Raw genomic sequence first — 17,755 nt, 5'->3', positions numbered from 1 at the left:
TTACTACACAGTACAAATTATGGTCCACGTCCATATAATTCGATAGTAAAATTTCATCCAGAATTGACTACTTTAAGTAATGAAATTTTCAGATCCAGAATTAAAAAATTTATATGACAGACTTCCCTGTATTTATATTATGTACCATGCATTGTAAAACAAGTTAATTTCTATCCTAAGTATATTTTTTCTATTTTATCTTGTTTACTATATCAACATGACCTGCACTAATTATACTACTACTAATAATTTAATATTAATCCACCAATCTCAACATCGTCTCTTTTTTCACTCAGTTATTACTAGTATTATCATTTATTAATTTTATTATCATCTTTATGTGAGCTTTTTTCTTAAGTATTTTGTCTACAAAGTATGTGTATCTATGTAACGGAACTGTCCCCGAACACGAGCTTTGCTCTTTCGGGGTATTTTATTTTAATGTAACGTTTTTATGTACACATTATTATTAAATAAAATCTAAAATCTCAATTTATAACACTTGATCTATAAACATCCATGAAAAGCAACAAACAGACAAAACATGAAGTGACAGTAACGATGGGGTAAAGGACATCTCGTGATTTTAGGAAGGTTATAGGGATATGTATTTTCCAAAAAAAAAAAAAAAAAGTTTCAACTGTCTCAGATGTGAACCTTTGTATTTCGTAGATTCCAGAAAACCTGTGAGTGGTCTTCTGGGAGAGTAAATATAACAATCTACTTCAGGAATTTATGTCCTTTGTTTCACTAAGTCCCCACTTTCATCATAACTGTAAACCAACACTTCAAATTTAAAATTAACAGCATTCCTTGGGTTTTTTGTCAATATGGCGCATAGAACGAACATAAGACGAGTCACATAGGCCTACATTCAACCCACTTAAAATGAACATGATTCTCACCTACTCTAGATCTTTTGGATATGTGGCCAGGAAGAAAAATATCTAACAAGTAAAATATCTAGACACATATTCTTTATCCAACATACAGTATAATGATGAATGCAGATTGCGCCAACATTACTTTTATATAATTACACACAGGTTTAGTATAATTGGTACTGAGAGTGAGCAAGAGACAGAAAGATAGAAAGTAGCCTAACTGAATAAGAGAGCTAGACGGTAGGGAAAGGTGTGCTTACAGAGTATATTCATTTTTTCTGCCTTAGCAAACTGTACATTGGTGTAGTAGTGGCTATAGAGAATGTATGATATGATTATGATCATAAGGTAACCATGGTAACAGCAGAGAGAGAGACAGTTGAACACAGTTCTGTCTCTATCCTTCTCCCTCCACTCCTCCCGTAGAAGCTTGCTTGCGCTGTTCGGACTATGGACCCCGAAAACCTTTCCCTTCTACGCCCCTCTACAACCCTTACATGTACCAGCATCCCTGTCGCCCTATATAAGGGTGAAACAATGGGGAGGGGTGCCGCATTCGACTCTTGTACCCCGCTGAGATGAGTTCGTCAACATCCCCCGTCTTGGGTCTTCGTCTACTTCATCTACAATCATCCTTGTAGGAAATTTTGTAGTCTAAAACAGTGTGTCTTTCATACATCCACAGACGGGAGACGATCGGAGGACTACAAGTTTGAACGAGGTGGTGACTACGTCCAGCAAACTCCGGCAAGGTAGGGAAGTTATTTTTTTTTGTAACATTTGTTTTGAGATAAAATTAAATGTATTTAGTCCTAACAAACAACAACAAATCACAAAGTTGCAGAAATTTGCGTAGAATCTCTTAAAATCTACTAGTTACAAAGTTAATACAAAATTTGGTCCTGTAAAATACCAGTCATTTCTTATTTAACTATTTACCTATTAAATCACATTATATACTTGCTATATTAATTTCCATAACAATACCTGGACTATGTTAAATGAACTGCCATTGTTCCTGTAAATATGATAAACATATGCCACATTTTCTCTTTAATTCCTCATAAAACTTGAAAATGCTACAAGGGAAAGGTAAGGAAACACCAGGAACTAATGCATTGTTTTTATATGCAATAATTCAAACCGTACTTAATATTGTTTCAGTACGTAGTAACACTCAGTACAAATATTTTATTTAAATAATCTGAACTCAGCAGAACTAATTCGCATAATAAATACACCACCAGATTCATGAATTGTTCTTAATCTCGTTAAATTTTAGATATGAAAACTTCATGAAAATTCTTAATTTCAGAAACCATGTCAGTTTGAGTCAATGTTACAAGAATGGGAGAATATAGGCTATAATATAGTATGCATTTTCTTTCTTCGAACAGTACAGCATCTTTACATATGTTTTCTTGAAATTGTTGAGAAATTTTTGTTTCTTGTTAAATTACTTTCCCCTCCAATATTTGATATTTTACTACAGACTAGATAAGCAATCTAGTTACATTGAGTTTTAATAATTTTAACATACTGTAATCTGAATAAAATACTCAAGAAAATTAAGATTAATTTCTAAATAATTTTCTTTCGCAGTGGAACTTCTAGAATATAAATTTTATATTATTTACAAAATCTTATAATATAATATATTATAGTCATGAAATTTTATCAGAAAATAGAAATAGTACCTAATATGTGGTAATGAAAAAATATATTGTTGATGAGTTTTTGTTTGCCTGCGTATACTTACATTTCTTCATTATAAGCAGATTTAATAATGTAAAATAGCTTTATATTATAGATCTTCTTATTTCTATAAATTTTACTCTAAACATCTAAAGTATCGTAGCTACGTCATATAGGAAGAATATACAGTATTACAACCATCTGTATAAATCCTATCTTATCTGAAGGCTGGAGGTGTGATAGGACATTATATGTTTGTAACACAAAGTAAATAATCAAAAATATTTCAGGAATACAATTAAATGGTTAAATGTTACTTCTTTCTTTCCATTAATAAATGATAGAACAGCTCCGGCCTACTTCTTTACAGGACTACAGTAACTCTCTTAATGTCTTCTGACATATATACACATTTCTTTATGAAGGAACTTTTAATTAATCGTCAAATATGTCTATAATTATTAACAGTAAGTTTAAAAGATGTATACAAAATATACGTTAAAGTGAATTCATATCTATCACACATAGGCTTTTAAGAATTGTTAACTAGGCAAGAGTTTTCACAAGTTAGTCGGTCCTCCCAGAAAAACACGTGTTTTTCAGTATCATTTTCAGGTAAATAATTCGTTATAAAATGCCTTATATCTTAAGTCCTCTGAGAGATAAAGAACGATAGAATTATAAAATATAAAAATAATCAAGAGTTAGGTATCCTTGTAATTTTAAGTTATTTCCATTATGTGTTTAGCCCACAAGCACATGTTGTTTAATGCATTTTACAGTTAATATAACATACACTATAAAAGATAAGAATAGTTAAAATTTAAGTTTCTACAAGTATGTAGATCGCTTAATACTTTTAATCACTTTTATGAAATATACATATTATTTAATAGTTTCATTGAACTAGTATAGTAGGTCAACGTAAAGGAGTTTAGTCCTTAAATTCATATCACAGTAAAAATAATATATTTCTTACTTACAGGTAGAAGCAATAATGTTACTTAATTTTTTATTGAATGTCGCTTCATTTAACACAAGAAATAGATTTAATCAGCTTTTCTTTTACTCTCCTCAGGAAATAAAAGTAGGTGCGTTTATAAAATTGCTATTAAATTACCATAAGAATGATTATGACAACCATTGCTACTATAAAAAATAAAAAATTAATATTGTTAGGTAGGATATGTCACCTTCCTGTATGTTGGTAAACATACATTGTTACATTTGACATGTCACTACTTAATACTCATATAAACGGAACAATATGGAATATAAAACTGGTCGAGCAGGTTCTAACACAATAAAAAGCTTTACTAATAATAATGACATAGCATAATTTGTACGTTATTTTCTTTCATAAATGTAATGAGCACATTTATTTATAAAAATATATTCTATCCATGAAAATAAACACCAACCTTGTGAAAAAAGTCAATGATCTCTAAATACAGATATACAGTTGCCTGTACACACTCCTATGAAAAATTAATGAACTCTTTCAGGATCACATGAAAAGGTCGAAAAGATTTAGTCTACGAATCTGTACAGGTCTACCTGTTTATATGGTTAATTCCTTGCTAATTGGCGTATTAAACTAATCGACTGCAACCCTCATTGATATAAAAACATGTAGTAATTAGCTTTCCTCTGAAAAACGTTTTTGTAACGCAACCCCAAAAGGATCTTTGACCCTTAATGTGTCACTTCCTCCTTGATATAGTACAAAGGAGTGGCTGTTGCGTTTCTCTGCCACTTTTTTTTTTCGCGGTCCTGTGGCGTGAACGATGCTTCAGGCGATTCTCCCTGTCTCACTCTCTTTCTCTCTCTCTCTCTTTTTTTTTGCGTGCGCACTCTCGAGAAGATGTTGCACACACAGAGATCACCATAGTAACCTAAATTTGCTATATGATGGATATCATTGGCATAAAATGGAGTCCTTAACATTTACGTTTACACAACAAAAATTCGGCTGAATCTGAGTTCAGGCATTTCATACTAAAGAAAGGCGGGCTTCGATCCTGGGAAGTTTCTGAGACACTTGACCCAGGCTTTCATTACAAGTTTGTTTCTATACCATTTCCTATTATATCATAATTTATTATCGATTGAAAATCTTTATGTAACATCTGAAATTATAAATTTATATTGTGCTCAATTTTCTATTCTTTATTCATATAAATATTAGTCAAACAAAACATTACAATTTTCGACATATTTATTCCGCACAATTATTTCCACTATATTTATATAAATTGAAACGCACGGTAACTGGATATACTAAATACAAGTATATCTAGGTAGATTCAACTAAATTCAGACAAGATGACACCACAGTCTAGTATATACAGTCACGAAGCTTGAGTTGTGAGGGTGCTAGGAACAATAGACTGTGCCGGTACTATTTCACATTGTCTGTAATGAGGCGATATTAGCGATCCTAGAGGTTAGCAACTATCTATGGATGCATATTTACTACGTATTGAACTTCGTGACTGTATATACTATGACTCTTATGAGATGTCATACGAAAGGATCTTCAATTTACCCTCCTTTAAATTTGTAATTAAAGAATAGCTATAGGCTTGCGCCACACTTCCTATAATATAATTTTAAAAAAAGAACTTAAAAAGGAAATTTTATTTCTTCTGAGGTAATAATTCTATAACAAATTTTAAGATCTTTAACTTCATGCTTATAAAAAAATTGATTAAAAAAATCAGAGCTCCATTGTTCGGCTTGTTGGTTATTTCTGTTCCAACGTCTGAGAAGATTAGGCTCTGACGTAGTGTCGGATTTCCTAACTATATGACTAGCACGGTGTAAAACAAATAGACTACTTAAGACCGCTATGTCACTATTTAAGGGACATAAATATATTCCTTAGGAAAGCGAGACAGGTAAATCTCTACTATCTTGAAGAAAAACTCTGTAAATAGAACGAAAAACATAAATGTGTGGCACAATGTATTGACTTCAAATACTCTTTAAACTGCTGATATGTCCAAAAGTAGAATATATAGACTGGGAACAAATAAAATTAAATAAACTTAACAATGCAATCAATATTAGTCACAAAAACAATAAAATAATACTCGCACGAGTTGTTTCACGCGTAATTTGAAATAAAGAAAGTGCGTAAAATATACAGATACGGAATAAAAATGGGCTGAGTCTTGGTAGCAGTCCTCCTCTATGTAGGCAACAAGCTTCGCAAGCTGTCCGCAAGTAGCATACATTTAGGCGCTCTTGTTTACTGCACATGCGCAATGCGTTATATCTGGAACTTTGTAAAATTAGGTGGCCCAAATTTTGTTTCGGGTCTGTACGTTATAGTTTGAAAGGAAAAATAAAAAAAAGTTTATTTTAGTTTCTTAGTACGTAAAAACATTAATATTTCCCACAACTATTCTTATATTCTAAAATAACACCGTTTCCTTAGAGAACATGGAAAATACCGAGTGTATAAAAAGCTACGCCCGATTTTGAGTGGGAGAACTATTATTTATTTGTTTCAACACCATAATTAACTGAAACGAACCATAACCATAACAATGTCACAGTAATTCTCACTCAACATCAGCTTCAGAAAACAATAGAAATAATATTAATAGGCTACTTGTACATTTACTCTTGCATGAATATAAATCGGGTGTAACTTTGTGCACACCCGGTATATTGAAGAGAGGATAGATTACCAGACTATGAAAATAGTGTCACATAAACACTTAATATTTTGATTTACTAATATTTCTTCTAATTTCTGTTTTGTTTAAAATAATAATAATAATAATAATAATAATAATAATAATAATAATAATAATAATAATAATAATACGTTTAGACTAACAAGCAGCCTTAAAACCTTGGAAAGGGGAGTAAAATATATGTAACATACAGTATAATACTGAGACAAGTCAACAAATGTGATAGTTATTTGAATTTATGTAAATTTGTGCACTATATTTTATACTGAACTGACAGAGGAAAGCTGTTGGGTATGGACAATATACTGTAACTTCTGAAAGCCTGTAACAAAACAAAAAAAAGTAATCATAATATTATGTCACACTATGAAAATAGCATCAGAAAAAATATTAACATTTTTTTCCCTTCTATTGCTGTGACGATGATGATGATGATGGTATAATAATAATAATAATAATAATAATAATAATAATAATAATAATAATAATAATAATAATATACATTTTTTTTTAATTGAAAGTATTCCTCACTACAGAGGTTCTCTTCCCGCCAGAACAAGATGGCATTACAGCCACTCTTCACTCTTTCCTTCCAATTGTTAATTCCCTCCATCGATCTCTATCTTGAGCACCCAATAGTCCTCAGACTGCTGTATACTCTGTTTCCAGGAATTCTTCTGTCGCCATCTTCTTCCCTCCAACTTCCATTCATACACCATCTTAGGAATACGTGGCTCATCCAGTCTGCATAAATGTCCACATACCACTTCAGTCTTCTTTCAATTTCCTCAATTATGCTATCTTCAACTTCAATAATAATAATAATAATAATAATAATAATAATAATAATAATAATTAATAACAAGCAGTCTTGAAACTTTGCAGAAAAAAATAAAGTTAAATTATAGTAGTTTGTGACATAATTAATTCAGGTAATTTAACGCCCTAACCCCACCCTCTACGTTAATGGGCAAAAAATTCTAAAATGAATACTACATGCAAACTGTGCATCAATATTCTTTATTTGTATTTATTTACACATTGGACGAGGAATATATTATGGTTCATATAAATTTTACATACCTGATCAGTAGGTGTAGTAATTTTATTTTTAACAATAGCAATAGCTTTTATAGGTTATGTTCTTCCATGAGGGCAAATATCATTCTGAGGGGCAACAGTAATTACAAATTTGTTATCAGCAGTTCTATACTTAGTTATTGACTTAGTACAATGAGTATGAGGCGTTTTTGCCGTAGATAACAGAACACTCAATCGATTCTTTACATTTCATTTCCTATTAACATTTATTTTAATAGCAGCCGTAATAGTTCATTTACTACTTTTACACTAAAGAGGGTCAAATAATCCTGCTGGAGTAAATAGAAATATTGATAAAATTCCATTCCACCCATATTTTACAATCAAGACATTGTGGGTGCTATTCATAGACATTTCGCGGCACGCGCTACGAGCGTATTAAGCTAGCTCCGGCTATCCACTGGTTACTTGTACAGAATTCAAATCATATCCTATCGCTAACACTGGTTTATGAATACGAAAAACGCTGATCATCCTCCGGAAACCCGCGCTAAAAATGTCTATGAATACGGCCCTGTATGATTTATAATCCTAACTATTATTACCAATATTATCACTAAAAGAACCATATATTCTAGGAGACCTGGACAATTTTATCCCAGCAAATCCTCTGGTATCTCCAGTTCATATTCAACCTGAATGATATCTCCTATTTGCATACGCCATTTTACGGTCAATCCCTATTGCTCCCCATTAAACACCTCATAACTTCTCTTCAACTTTCGCTTAAACTATACACAAATTGGAGAAATTGGTTATTGATTCAGAAATAATATATGAGTTGTAGAATAAAAATATGATGGAAATAGAAGTACTCGATGAAAACACTCAATGTAAGACTAAATTTTGTTGTTAGATCAAATATTCATAGCAAATGATTTACCTCACAATCACTTTACCCTCCATAACTCTTTCAGAATGGAAGCTAGAAAGTTCACAATGTATTGTGTAATTTATTCTGATTTTCAATTGAAGCAACTCTTCAGGACCTTGAGATTACGATGCGAACTTATCGAGTATTATTGGATAATCGAATTTCTGGGACAAAATCTACCACTGACTCATTCGTAATAACTTCTTAGGTAATTAACCTATAGCTAAACCTCAGGATTACAATGAATGTACGCGAATAACATTACAATGAAAATACTTCAGATCTAGAACTGAATGTTAATTAAATTTATCCCATACTGAGTGTGAAACACGTGTTTGAAGGACTTTATAATTTCACCACTGTAGAGATGATGCACACTTTTATCATGCAATTGTCACCTAACAAAATTAAATTAAACTGTGTGTATACTACAAATAGTATTGCGATATAAAAGATGTAACATGTTCCTCGGGCCTTCCTGTAGTAAGAGAGCTAGAGAATGATTGCCTTTCCTTTTTTCTAAATTTTCGTTGACTGCGAGTGAACAGTCAGAATCTGGGGAGCTGATGAAGATTGATAAAGCAACGCGAGGAAATGGTCCATTGTAACATGAGGAATGAAATTGCTTTCCTTTCTTCCAAATTGTTCAGCACTCTCTTACATCAGATTCAGTTGCTGCATGGTCCTTGAAGTGAATTTAATAATGCATAATAGCATGAATTTTATAAACATATAATTCTTCATTTCTTTTTTATCTAGAGAAGCAATTTAGTGACGATATGTTTCAGTTATTCCGGAAAATAGTACAGGAAGTGTGGGAATGAGAAGCGAAGTCCTTGGAGAAGCTCAGTTGTAACTACAGTATTTAATTGCTATTTCTTTCAAATTACAGAGGTTATTCAGAGACTATGTAATATAGTAGCGGTGCTGAAGCAATTATAGAAAGTGAATGAAAAAGAGAACCGAAATAATCTCAGAAAATCTACCGTCATTTCTCATAACTATGGTCCTGGAACACAACTATGGTCCACGATACAAATAGTCAAATTTTGTAATCCATAACGTAGTACTTCATTTATCTATATTTTTGCTGTACTGTAATTTGAAGTCAAGTCACTGTAGCTATCTACGAACGGTCTGTGTTGCTTCTACAATGTTCTTTGATTGGTTGTACAGGGACATCATTTTATTTTTACGTCAATTTTTACTGTACCTGAGTTTTTTAATGTACTTCACTCCCACCCCTTCTACTAATGAAGTTCAACCGTCCTACACACAGATCCAAGACCGCATATATAGTCATAGTAGCCTTACGGTCATAGTAAACAGTACGTTCCAAAAATATGTTAGGGTTTTCCAGTGACGAAAGAGCTTTCAATATTGTATCATTTTCGCACAGGTACTGTCGTCCATTTGTCTACGTTACATCCTGGTTTCCCCCACCTGCTTCTATTCGCCTCTCTGTAAAGGCTAGTGGCTGGGCTGTCTTAGCCCTCTTCTGAGAACATTAATTTCTCTTAGGAATTGGACGTCTACGTAATATTATACCCATACAATTGTTTAAAATAACTTAAATAAAAGGGCTTCGTAATTAACTGTCACGTGATTGCCTCCCTTTCTACGACCCTGCGACATAACCATTTGGACGGACATTAGATAGCATGTCTGAGTAATTTTATCTTTTCGGATCAGGTAGAAGTTAAGATTGAATTTACAGTACGTAAGAGTAGGTACAGAATTATTTCAACATGAGTTACTGATACGAAGTACGAACTTCGTAATTGGAATTCGGTACAATAGTCTATAGTGCGATAATATGCACATTAGAACTGAAGCCTATATCGAAATGAACGCCCACCATTTTCAAAAATATGTTTAAATATCCATATGAATACGTCCGCATGGACAGCTCAGTTCGTGAGTAAAACACTCATTGTCAATACTGTACTGTATCTTGATTAAACAAAAACCTAATGAAAATGATCAAGCTCAAAAGCATGATATTTCCTAGTTTACGTAAATGGATGAACTACTTTTCTTCCCTCCTATACCTAGTAAAGTGATTTGTTTGTATATTACGCCAGTATCGTCGAACTCCAGTCGTGAAAGGGGGTAGCAAACGGTGTTTCCGGTTCTGAATCCAAAGGTATAGCCAGGTTAATATTAGAAATGTTAGTAAAAATAAAATAATGTCCCTGTATTATGGACCATAGTTCTGTTCCAGGACCATAGTTATGGGAAATGACGGTACCTCAAAAAGTACTGAGGAACGAATTCTTAATATTTTCCTTGGAGAAACGTGTACTAAACAATCGCCTCATAAGTAGTGCCATTTACTTTGTAATTACAACAGTATACATATAATAGGATTTATTTAAATATAAAACAAGACATGTTTATGTAGAATCTTAACTACGCTGGCAGAAATATGAGACAAACGGGAAGAAAACTAATCTTGTTGGGAAGATTACTCTGATGACATGCCCTGAACTCGTTTGGAATTATTTTCATTTACGTTGGAGAATTACATTTGTATTATTTATTATGCTTTATTTGAGAAATTTCATGTACAATGCAATTGGTATTATTCTTCTGATCAATACTGATAAGTTCAAGAGACGAAATTTCTTTAACTCATTTCGAAAGTTCGGTCAGTTTCTAAAATCTCTTTTTGAAAGAGGAATGAGAAGGGAGAATATATTCCTTGATAGTTCCAGGTTTCGAAATCGAGTTGTCGAGTATTGGAAATAATTATCAAATAGAGGACATTAAGCCAAAGCCCAATGGTAATTCATTAACAAAGTACAATGGTACAAAGTTTTAAAATGGATAAATTTGTTTTGTTTTTCAATTCAATGAAAGTAATAAAAAGGTAGTTTTTTAAAACATATATACCGTTTTATAATTATCTAGCAACTTAATAATATACAGGATGTATTACAATGTGTAGAACCTCCTTCACAAAAGAATTCAGGATTTCAAAATGAAAACGCTCAAGTCTTGTTTCCAAACTACATCTATTTTATTATATTTATATCAAATGTTCTAAATGACCCCTAATGTCAAAATTCAGGTCTTTTAATACCTCACTGTCCCAGATTTGTCAGCATACCCTTACTTTATACGTTGGCACAGTACTTGATATAGAATAACAATAGTTTTTCAAATACTTGTTGTAATCTTTGAGAGGTTTTACTGTTCGGTACATGACAATAAAAGAATATGTGCTTCCAGGCGTTTTCTCCTAATTGTTTCATATTGTAAAGGCCAGTATTTCAGATGCGTATTTGACATCTAACGATCTGAATAAACGTTCATTATCGAAAAGTATAATTTTATTAATGACGTATTTCAAATGTAATTTTCTAACAGAACCAACAGAAGTAACATAAAAACATCACGAAATCATTTTAATTAACTATTATCTCTTTCATGTGCAACAAACTTTGTCTCTAAGTATTTCAGTGATACAAATTCTGTTTACTACATATAAAATTGTTTCAAATAAAAAGCGTAATATGAAAACGAAGTAAAATAGTACTTAACATTTTATATTTCCTCAATTATTCTCTACGTATTATGATACACCCTGTATATACAAATTTAGTTTTAAATGTGAGATTTAAAAAGGTTATCACTATGAATCTATGAAATCTAATTTCTATTCTCTATCATTTCCTTATTTCTATTGATAAATATCTTACTGGTTTTCTAATTGGTAATAACACAGAATTTAAAACAAAATCTTGTTTACTAATTCAATAAAACTTCCATCTTAATAAAACTAAATTACCGTATGTAAAATTCACTTTGATCTAGTTTTAAATAAAACTAATTAAATAAATAAGTTTAATTTAACGTAGTCTTCATTTACATACTTACAAAGCCGAAGTTATGCTTGAGTGTAATACATTTTGAATGTGACACGTAAGAATGATGAAAAATATTATAAAATTCAGTCTAACTTATGATTTAATTTCACGCTTAAGTCATGCTGACAATACGCCGTTTTTCGTATATTTATTAGTACTTACTTACTTACTGGCTTTTAAGGAACCCGGAGGTTCATTGCCGCCCTCACATAAGCCCGCCATTGGTCCTTATCCTGAGCAAGATTAATCCAGTCTCTATCATCATATCCCACCTCCCTCAAATCCATTTTAATATTGTCTTCCCATCTACGTCTCGGCCTCCCTAAAGGTCTTTTTCCCTCCGGCCTCCCAACTAACACTCTATATGCATTTCTGGATTCGCCCATCTCAAACGTCTGGATTTAATGTTCCTAATTATGTCAGGTGAAGAATACAATGCGTGCAGTTCTGTGTTGTGTAACTTTCTCCATTCCCCTGTAACTTCATCCCTCTTAGCCCCAAATATTTTCCTAAGAATCTTATTCTCAAACACCCGTAGTCTCTGTTCCTCTCTCAAAGTGAGAGTCCAAGTTTCACAAACATACAGAACAGTATATTATTAGTAGAAAATAAAATTATATGCTTCAGTTGAACCCCGTCTTCATTAAGAAATTACATTTTAAAAATATGTACCTTCCGTCGTTTTATTATAATATACATATGCATATTATATCTTTAACTGAATTCAAGTCAATTTTAGCATAATAATATTTACACTGTTTTTCATTTCAATGTACTTTCCGAAGTGCTATAAAAACTGAACTTCATTATGAGTCAGTTATATTTACCTGCTGTGAATTTTAAGACATTTTATCAGATCCATAGATATGTTCAATAATTTCAACATCTTACTTGTATCTAGAATAATTTTCACTTAAATATGGAATATAATTTATGAACAATTTTCCAAACGTTGTTGAATTTATATATTAGCAACAATGCCACATTATATATATTTCATCTTCATTACAAAGATTATAATTCCAAACTAAATAAACCGGATCAGAAAAATAATACGAGAAGATATGTTTTACCCTATATAGGGTTTTCGCTGTACTTTTTCTTTTATGTAATATCGACAGCTTTCCTATAATCGACTTGATCTCCGGCTACAGATGATAAGCATCAACTCAACGAGAGTTTTCCGTTCGTATAATACATTTAGGGAATATTGGTCCACATAAAGGAACGGTTGAAGTATATCAACAAGAAACTACGTGGAATCTCATACATTTCAATGTAAACGAAATAACAGCACACTTGACCTTCATAAGGTTCTGATGTTGCTGTGGCAACAACGATGAAATAAACAGTAACACTTAAAATCTTATTTCTTTTGTTTGTTTTTCTGATATATCAATAAATACATTGAATACATTGTGTCCCGAAATATAATATTTAGTAAAATATTTATTTGGATTATATTCATTCTTCTGCACTAATTACACAACGTTACAGTTGATTAAACAAGTTCTTATACATATTTTACATTTCACGGAAAATTAAAAAATAAGAAAGTTTGTATATTTTTATTGTACTGACTAATTTACAAAATTGAATGACGCCATTGTATTAAAAAAAGTCACTTATATCCATGCTCTGTCGGTTCGGAAAAAATCATAGAATACCTATACACTACTTTTGAAAATACACGTATAACACTTAACACTTGTACATTTATGTACCTAATAACTGCAGAATTTTCCTTCGCAAGTTGCAAATAATAGGATTTATTTTACAATCATTAATAATTATAAAATAAACCAATGTAATTTATAATGTGACATCAGCTCTAATATTTATTGCTTTCTTAAACATAATACCACAGTCTAGTATATACAGTCACGAAGCTTGAGTTGTTGAGGGTATTAAGAACAATAGACTGTGCCGGTACTATTTCGCATTGTCTGGGATGAGGAGATAGTAGCGATCCTAGTGGTTAGCAACTATCCACGGATGCATATTTCCTACGTATTGAGCTTCATGACTGTATATACTAGACTGTGGTAATACCTTAAAATTGAGATTTTTTAATCTTCAATGGTAAAACTATTGAAATATTAGCCTTTTGATTCATGTAATAAGCTTTGTACGTGACAAAATAGTTTATTCATCAGTAGTAGCAATAGTACTGTAACGCAAGTTTTTAAGTAAGGTAATGAATATGCTGAATAAACTCAGAGAAAGCAAAGATGTAACATGTTAATTTGTCAAGTATAATTGTAGAGGAGTTTCTGGTAATTCTATAGAGTCAATTGACATTTTGCGTACTGCATTTGATAGTACTTCACTAAAAAGTTGACCTTACAGTATATTTCCGAAATGCTCGAGATCTCAAATCTCAATATGCATCTAAAAGAGTTCTTCAATATTTAATTCATTCAAATAACAAAAATATTTTAAATCCTGAATTTTAAAATTGACAATGATGTTTATGTTTTAATTAAATGGGTATTTTATTTAATCATCATGTAGTTTATATCAATTAAAACCTAACAAAAAGCAATAATAAAATTTCAACCGGCAATAATAAATTTATTCTCCTAAATAAAAAATAGATGCATTTGAAAATTGAAATTTGTTTCTAATGTAAGTCGAAATTGTCATATTTACTCGGCGATATGATATACTGTACGTATTTTAAACAGTGTAGATAACAATTTGACATTTAAATTCGTTTGTTTTTGCACTGACAGTTTGTAGAAATGAAATTAATAATTTTGTTGCTATTTAATTAAACTCATTTATACCGTGTTACGAGTTGGCTAAAATATATTATATTATAGAGACCCGTTATTTCAGTTACCGTGATGTGAAATAAACTATTTGTTATATTTTATTCGTCTCCCTCATGAATTAGCAAGGCAGCTCGTAGCTCATGAGAATCAATTTAATTTCAGTACTGGGTTACATAAGACACAATTTGCAAGCTACTGATTGTTTAGTTTCTAGAGTATAGCAAATTTTATATTCTGTTACAGAAATTGATGCATTTCTGTGAATAATCTTTCATATAGGACATTGAAAAATGATAAGTTTTATTGTGTGTAACCCATACTTTGTATATCACATGAATCAAATAACTTAGTAGCTAATATCTTTACTATGAACATGATATTTCTTATTGTTGAAATCTGTATTATTTTAATAGTTCAAATTTCAGCTAGGAAACATAAAATAGACTTGTATGTAATGTTTGAACGCGTAGAAAAATTAACAAGGATTTATTATGGTAGTCTAAACACTCAAAAGTATTTTATACATGAATTCAATATTTATATGTAAAGTACTCAGGTGTATGAACCTAAAATGTTTATGCCATATGTTATACTTAGACATTACCTGTGTCTGCGTTTAACATGCGGAAAATTACCTTTGAAAAGTTTAATAAAATATTATAAAATATATGTGTAATGTAACAATTTTTATAACACCTCAGACGTCGAAAAATATTTCTGTTTGAATTAAATAACTACATTTAAATCTTCCCTGAAGTATGAATATGAAACAATTTTTACTATGTGTATTTACTCTGAATAAAGCTTAATTTTATACACACGTATGTTTTAAACTGTTTTACGCTAAACACGCAACGACTCTCTATTCAAGTACACAAAAGGAAGTTATTCATATTTCAGCAACAAAATGACGTATTATGTTACATTTCGAAGGCGTAGAGAAAAAAAAATAACAGGAATTTTCTGCGAAACATCATATATTTATTATGTGAATAACCGTAGGTTTTACCCAACGTATCACATCTGGCGAGTCAAAGGATTAATTCTATTAAACGGGTAGTCTTTGAAATCTGTTAGGAAATACGACTTAAGTACTGGTTACTAATTACGTCCTTAATTCTGTTGCCATAAGAGGATTGGTCTGGGTAAACGGAATGATTTTAGATAGAGGTTTTGACTGCGTTAGAAATACCCCCGAAGGAACTGTGTAATTAATTTCAAGTCTCTATGGGAATATTAGAAAATCCAATTGTTTTACTCACGCTCCTTGTATTTAGGAGATGATTTTATCAGCACTGATTATTGTTACTGTTGTCAACGTAGAAATTACAGACTGTTACAGTATGAACAAGGATAGCTTACTTAAACTCTGTACTCTCATAAGTGATTTTTCGATTACTAAGTTACTTGATATTTTTAAACAGTTGTGACAGTCCCAAATATTTCACTTATTTAACGTCCTTGATAAACTTCACGTTAATGCATCTCTCTGGTTTAAAAAATGACAGAAAAATATTTATTCCATAAATATTCTCTTCTTCTAGCTACCTTCTTGCTAAATAAACTTAAATTCTGTCTATTTGAAATTTCCAATAGAAAGATTTTTGTCATAGTTCTTCGAATCCCCTTGTTAATGTATTTCCAACATTTCACTATTATTTTCATACTGTCTTCCAAGGGATTCAAAATAGTCTCTGTAACTGAAAGAAATCGTTAAATAACTATTAGTAACTTTATATACAGTTTTTCTTTTCGATATTATAATTATGCAAGCAATGTTTGTTCATCGACAGGCTTCAAGAATCTTGCTAGTAATATTTTAGTTAATTGCTACATACAGTGTGTTTCTAAAAAGTTTCAACAATTTAAGTGGTTTGTATTCTTTCATTTTCACTCTACATTTAATTATATTGACTATGTATAAGTTTTGAAACGTGACAATATAGGTTTTTTTTATTTTCCTCATGTCTGTGGACAACTTTTTATTTATGAGGACGAATTTTGACCTTCAACGGATACTTTCATATTTTTAGTACGTATGAAAGGTGTTATCTGCGAGTTCACTTTTTCTTTTGCAGTTGTTACTCCATCATAGCTTAACTGTTTTCATCTAAGTATAAATATTCTTTCATTGGAAAACAGAACGAATAATCAACAGTAATCTCAGTATATGTTTTGATTTATCTAGAGAAAATCAAAACTCAAGTGGGATTTAATTGATTATTGCACGATTAAAAGAAAGTATATAAAGATTGGAAGAAATAAAGTACTCTAATATAATAAAATATTAATTTTACTAAGGTTAGCTTCACCAAAGCGTTTGAACGGATCCGCCATTTTCAGTTGACTGTCTATGCTGTAAACAAATGACGATCGCAAAGCATGTTTTATAGCACCGTAAAGAATTTTTAGTTTGAAATGTTGACAAACAAAGAAACAAATGCTAGGGTAGTGATAAAAACAAACAAATGCTAGGGAAGCGATAAAATTAAACAAATGCTAGGGAAGCGATAAAATTGTACGATAGGTTGAAAGACGTCCTTTAGTGCCGTTTTATTGGTAGTATGACGTGGTAAAAGTGTAATAGTTGCTATAAAGTGTTATTATTATTAAAATTATTGTATTTTTATACCACAATTGAGGTCAATTTCGGTTATTTTTCTCTCGACACATTATAATATGACTACGCATTGTGAATTTAGTGCTACAGAAGTTACTGTTTTTACAGCAAAGTGTTGTTCACTCATCTCATTGAATATTTCCACTGCTAATCTCTTAGTAGCCTATCTAAACTGTTGGATTGTTACAGAAGTGCCTTAAAGAAAAGTTTACATAATCCGTACAC

At 31.3% G+C, this 17,755-nt stretch overlaps 1 protein-coding gene and 1 pseudogene across 6 annotated transcripts in view; both read left to right on the top strand.

The window, feature by feature from the left end:
- Positions 1–1,447: 1,447 nt before the first annotated feature.
- LOC138701991 (nose resistant to fluoxetine protein 6-like) overlaps positions 1,448–17,755 on the top strand; it is a 1,327,025-nt gene continuing 1,310,717 nt past the window's right edge. For all 6 annotated transcript variants that reach the window (XM_069829508.1, XM_069829491.1, XM_069829501.1 and 3 more), the window contains exon 1: positions 1,448–1,636. The gene's annotated coding sequence lies outside the window, so the exon portion shown is untranslated. The remainder of the gene's footprint in view (positions 1,637–17,755) is intronic.
- On the top strand, positions 7,282–8,084 carry LOC138693446 (cytochrome b-like; annotated as a pseudogene).

Source organism: Periplaneta americana, chromosome 1 (genome assembly GCF_040183065.1).
Source record: "Periplaneta americana isolate PAMFEO1 chromosome 1, P.americana_PAMFEO1_priV1, whole genome shotgun sequence".
In the NCBI taxonomy this organism is placed as follows: Eukaryota; Metazoa; Arthropoda; class Insecta; order Blattodea; family Blattidae; genus Periplaneta; species Periplaneta americana.
The sequence above is the reverse complement of the archived record's forward strand: the minus strand, read 5'-3'. Positions and strand labels throughout refer to the sequence as shown.